Source organism: Otolemur garnettii, unplaced genomic scaffold, assembly GCF_000181295.1.
Source record: "Otolemur garnettii isolate 467f Iridium unplaced genomic scaffold, OtoGar3 scaffold00159, whole genome shotgun sequence".
In the NCBI taxonomy this organism is placed as follows: domain Eukaryota; kingdom Metazoa; phylum Chordata; class Mammalia; order Primates; family Galagidae; genus Otolemur; species Otolemur garnettii.
The window spans coordinates 365,074-371,414 of record NW_003852554.1 but is presented as its reverse complement, the minus strand read 5'-3'; the positions used below and the strand labels follow the sequence as shown (position 1 = coordinate 371,414).

General features: G+C 39.1%; 1 protein-coding gene across 6 annotated transcripts in view; it reads right to left on the bottom strand.

Moving 5' to 3' along the window:
* The window catches only part of ZCCHC11 (zinc finger CCHC-type containing 11), a 123,176-nt gene that overhangs the window by 59,272 nt on the left and 57,563 nt on the right, over positions 1-6,341 (bottom strand). The gene's annotated exons all lie outside the window — the stretch shown is intronic.

The window sequence follows — 6,341 nt, the reverse complement described above, 5'->3', positions numbered from 1 at the left end:
TTGAAGGAAAATTACAAAACCCTAAGAAAGGAAATAGCAGAAGACATTAACAAATGGCAGAACATACTATGCTCATGGCTGGGAAGAATTCACCCCTCTTAAAAAGTTGATACTTCCCAAAACAATCTACAGATTCAATGCAATCCCCATTAAAATATCAACATCGGCTCGGAGCCTATAGCTCAACCGGCTAAGGTGTCAGCCACGTACACCTAAGGTGGCGGGTTCGAATCCCCAGCCCGGACCCGCCAAACAACTACGGCTGCAACCAAAAAAATAGCCTGGCGTTGTGGCAGGCGCCTGTGGTCCCAGCTACTTGGGAGGCGGAGGCAGGAGACTCGCTTGCGCGCAGGAGTTGGAGGTTGCTGTGAGCTGTAATGCCACGGCACTCTACCCAGGGTGACAGCTTGAGGCTCTGTCTCAAAAATAAATAAATAAATAAAAAATAAAAATAAAATAAAATAAAATATCAACATCATACTTTCAAGATTAGAAAAAATTATTTCTTTGTTGCCTATGGAACTAGAAAAAACCCCATATAGCCAAGGCAGTTTTTACTAACAGAAACAAACTGGGGGCATCACCCTACCAGAATTTAGGCTATACCACAAAGCCATAGTGATCAAAACAGGATGGTATTGGTACAAAAATAGAAACATAGACATTTAGAACTGAATAGAAAACCATGAGAACATAGCCACCTCATCTTTGATAAACCAAACAATAACATACACTGGGGAAAAGAACCTTATTCAATAAATGGGGCTGGGACAACTGGATACCCACATGTAAAAGACTGAAACTAGACCTGCACCTTTTACCACTTACAAAAATTGATTCAAAATGGATAGATGATTTAAATCTAAGGCATGAAACAATAAAAATCCTCAAAGAAAGTATAGGGAAAACATTTATAGAGATCAGCCTGGGGAAAGATTTTATGAAGAAGACTTCAGTGGTAATTACAACAACAACAAAAATAAGTAAGACTTAAACTGAAAAGCATCTGTACAGCTAAGGAGACAACAACCAAAGCAAATAGCCACCTTCAGAATGGGAAAAGATATTTGCATATTATGAATCAGACAAAAGTTTGATAACTAAGAGAATTCAAATTAATAAAAAAAGATCCAACAATCCCATGTATCACTGGGCAAGAGATATGAATAGAACACTCTCTAAAGAAGACAAATGGCTAACAAACATGAAAAAATGCTCATCGCCCCTAATCATCATAGAAATGCAAAACAAAACCACCGTGAGATATCACCTAACCCCAGTGAGAATGGCCCACATCACAAAGTCTCAAAGTGCAGATGCTGGTGTGCTTGTGGAGAGAAGGGGAATACTTTTACAGTGTTGGTGGGCCTGCAAACTAATACAACCTTTCTGGAAGGAAGTATGGAGAGTCTGCAGATAACTCAAATTAGACCTCCCATTTGATTCTGCAATTCCATTAGTAGGCATCTATCCAGAAGAAAATAAAAATCCTGTTATCATAAGGACATCTGCACTAGACTATTTATCACAGCTCAATTTACAATCACCAAAATGTGAAAACAACCTAAATGCCCACTGACCCAGAAATGGATTAACAAGCTGTGGTGTATGTATACCATGGAATACTATTCAGCCATTAAAAAGATGGAGACTTTACATCTTTTGTATTAACCTGGATTGAGTTGGAACGCATTCCTAAAAGAGGGGCTTTACCTAATAAATATAATCAGTGTAACCTAAATCTTTGTACCCTCAATGAATCTCAAACAATAAATAAATAACATATGGACGTGAATAACCATTTCTCCAAAGATGATGTATGAAGAGCCCCAAGCAAATAAAAAAGCAGCTGTAAGCCAGAAGCTGTGCTAAGCAATGGAGTTATAATGGGAAAAAGAGAATGCAAATATAATCCTCCCCTCATGGAATCCATAGTCAAGAAAGAGATAAAGATTAATGATTATTCAAATTAATAAAAAATTGGCTCAGCACCTACAGCTCAAGTGGCTAGCGCACCAGCCACATAGACCTAGAGCTGGCGGGTTAGAATCCAGGTGGGCCTGCCAAACAACAATGACAACAAAAAAATAGCCAGGCATTGTGGCAGGTGCCTGTAGTCCCAGCTACTTGGGAGGCTGAGGCAAGGTGCCTGTAGTCCCAGCTACTTGGGAGGCTGAGGCAGGTGCCTGTAGTCCCAGCTACTTCGGAGGCTTGCAAGGTACTCACTTAAGCCCAGGAGTTGGAGGTTGCTGTGAGCTGTGATGCCACAGCATTCTACCCAGGGCAAGAGCTTGAGGCTCTGTTTCAAAAAATAAATAAATACATAAATAAAATTGCAGTAAGTTCTACACTGCTTTTTTTTTTTTTTTTTTTGAGACAGTCTCACTTTGTTGCCCTTGGTAGAGTGGCATGGTGTCATGGCTCATAGCAACCTCAAATTCTTTGGGCTTAAGTGATCCTCTTACCAAGTAGCTAGGACTACAGGCACCCACCACTACACCCAGCTTATTTTTAGAGATGGGATCACACTCGGGCTGGTCTCAAACAACTGAGCTCAAGCAATCCACCTGCCTTCGCCTCCTAGAGTGCTAGGATTACAAGCGTGAGCCACTGCACCTGGCCAGCGCCTGTGGCTCAAAAGGGTAGGGCACCGCTCTCATATGCTAGACGTGGCAGGTTCAAACCCAGCCCTGGCCAAAAAAAAATAAAAACTGCAAAAAGATACTGTGTGCCACTCTAGTTACTACCAATACTCCTTTCCTTCACAACAAGTTTTCCTGAAAGTTGAATCTATCCTTCTTTTTATTTCTTTACCCCTGCTCACTCAAAACAATGTACTTTTTAGCTCTAAAACAGATACTGCTCTTATCAGGATTATCAAAACCTTCTTAGTTGCCAAATCATACATTTTTAAGTTCTTAGATTATTTTTATCTGTATTATCACACTTTTAACTACCTACATGTTCACCAGGTTATTGGCTGCTCTTCCTCTATTAGTCCTCAAATGTCTGTGTTACTTGGATCTTCTCTTCTTTTCACTCCTGTGGTGATCTTACCCAACTGAGAATTACCAAATTTGAATCTCCAGATTCTAATACAAGTTCCAGGATCCTATATTCAAATGATTGCAGGAAATCTCTACTTGAAATCTCCTGTTAAGTGTCTCAAAATCAGTATGTTCTGAAACACTTTTCTTTGTCTATATAAATGGTACCATAATTTACGATAACATCTTAAATCAGATACCTTATGATCATTCTAGACACGGTAGGCCTCCACCTCTACCCATTTTGAATCTTTCAACAATCTAACCTCAACTAGTACTACTCACTACTACTTCAGATCAGATGTTCATCATTATTTAACTAGATAATCATGAAAGAGTCTCCTCAAATAGACCCTTCTCCAGCTTCATTCATACTGATGCCAGTAAACTTCCAAAAAATGTCACCAAGCTCCATAATGCTTAAAATAAAATCCAAACACTCTAACACAGTACACCCTAGCAAAACTGAAACTCTATATCCATCAAACAATAACTTCTGTTGCCCCTTTCTCCCAGCCCCTGGCAACTACCATTCTACTTTCTTTTTTATTTTGACCACTCTAAAAACTTCATACAAATGGAATCACAGGCCATTTTTCTTTTGTTTTTATTTTTTTATTTATTTAGAGACAGAGTCTCACTTTGTCGCCCTTGGTAGAGTGTTGTGGCCTCATAGCTCACAGCAACCTCCAACTCCTGGGCTTAGGTGATTCTCTTGCCTCAGCCTTCCAAGTAGCTGGACTACAGGCACCCACCACAGTCCCTGGCTATCGTTTTTGTTGCAGTTTGGCCGGGGCCAGGTTTGAACCCACCACCCTCGGTATATGGGGCTGGTGCCCTACTCACTGAGCCACAGGCGCCACTCAGTTTTTATTTTATTTTTAAACTTTATTCAAATTAATATGTGGGTACAATATTTAGGTTACATTGTTCTTACTTCCAGGGTACAGTTCCATTTGTAGAAGAGCCCCTCACCCAGGGGGCGTGTTATACACACTCACAATGTGCACATTAAGGTGAGATCTCACCTCCTGCCCTCCCTCCCTCCTGCCATCCGTCCTCTCCTCTCCCCCCTCCTGCTTCTCTCTAACCCCAAACTGGACTGTAACAGTGTTTTATTGTTCTTAGGAACATGTAATTGTTTATATATTGATTTCATATTAGCATGGAGTACACTGGATATTTATCTTTCCATTCTTGCGATACTTTACTAAGAAGAATGTATTTCAACTCCATACAGGTAAATGTAAAAGATTCAAAGTCTCCATCTTTTTTAATGGCTGCATAATATTCATGGTGTATATATACGTCACAGTTTTTGATCCATTCATGGGTTGATGGGCACTTAGATTGCTTCCACAACTTGGTGATTATGAATTAAGCTGCAATAAACATTCTAGTGCAAATGTCTTTGTGGTAAAATGATTTATGTTCTTCTGGATAAATACCTAGTAATGGGATTACAGGGTCAAATGGAAGTCTACATTTAGATCTTTGATGATTTTTCATACTTCTCTCCAAAAGAGTTTTATTAGTTTTCTTTTTGTGACTGATATATTTCACTTAGCATAATTTCTCAATGTTCATACATGTTAAAGCATACTGCAGAATTTCCATCCTTTTTAATACTGAATAATATTCCATCATATGAATATATCACATTTTGCTTATCTGTTCATCTGTTAATATTAGATTGCTTCCATGTTTTACCTACTGTGAATAACACTGCTTTGAATATGGGTGTATAGACATCTCTTTGAGACCCTGCTTTTAATACTTTTAAGTTTATACCCAGAAGTGAAATTGCTTCATATAGCAATTCTATTTTTACTTATTTTTTTATTTTTTGAGACAGTCTCACTCTGTTGCTGTGGTGTCATAGCTCACAGCAACCTTAAACTCCTGGGTCTGAGCAATCCTCTTGCCTTAGCCTCCACAGCAGCTGGGACTACAAGAACTCACCACAACGGCTGGCTAGTTTTTCTACTTTTAGTAAAGCCGCAGTCTCATTCTTTCTCAGGCCAGTCTATTTTAATTCTTTGAGGAACCACCATACTCTTTTCCGTAGTAGCATATTCATACCTGCCTACTTTCCTAATCTTGAAGGGACAGCATTTAGTCTTCATAATTATGATGTTAACTGTAAGTGTTTCATACATGATTTTCGGGGGAGGGGGGTGTCTTGCTCTATTGTCCAGGCTGGTCTCAAACTCTTAGGCCCAAGCTATCCAACTGCTTCAGCCCCTGCATAGCTACAATTACAGGAACAGACTTCTGTGCCCAGCAAAACCTGAAACTTTTTGAGCACTGATATGACTGATTGTCAAAGGAAATGCTCATTGGAATGTAATGCAAATATTTTATATTCTGAACAAAATCCAAAATACTTCTGGCCCCAATTAAGACAAGGGATATTCAACCTTAATGTGTATAATACTCAACATAACATGTGTAAGTATAGTTTTCTTCTAAAGTTTCTTTCTTAGAATCCTCCAAACTTCTTGGAACTAAATGATCAGCATCTTTAAACACTTCTGGAAATTCCCAATTATCTCCTAAACTACCACCTTGTCTCTGTCCTATTAAATCTTCTCAAGCTCTAATGAAAATCAAAATAATAAGCTGATAAAATCTGAATGATTTCTTTCCTTCCAAGTTCCTAACTTCAGTGCATTCTTTTTTTTTTTTTTTTTGAGACAGAGTCTTACTATGTTGCCCTCAGTAGAGTGCTGTAGCATCACAGCTTACAGCAACCTCAAACACTTGGGCTTAAGCAATTCTCTTGCCTCAGCCTCCTAAGTAGCTGGGACTACAGGCGCCCGACACAACACCCAGCCATTTTCTTTTTTTGGTTGTAATTGGCCCAGGATGGATTCAAACTCGCCAGCTCCAGTGTATGTGGCTGGCACCATAGCCACTGAGCTACAGGTACCAAGCCAGCATTCATTTATTTCAAGACAAATATATTGAGCACCTCCTAGGTGTCAGACACTGTCCTTAGCAATTCAGAAAAAAAACTACTAAGAAACTACATCTGCCCTCTAGAATACTGAATAAGAAAGTATAGAAGGGGAGAGCATAGGTTTTCTGATCAAGGTATGTAAAAGCTGCTTTAGGAGCACAAAGGAATAACCTTACCCAGACTTGCTGAAAGGGTCAGGTGAGAGACTACTTCTCAGAGAAGATATATGAGCCGAGACTTAGAGATAATTAAGACATTACACAGTATAATTACTGTAACTTTAAAAAGAAAAAATGAAATAGTTAATATACTAACACATCTTAAAAAAGAAA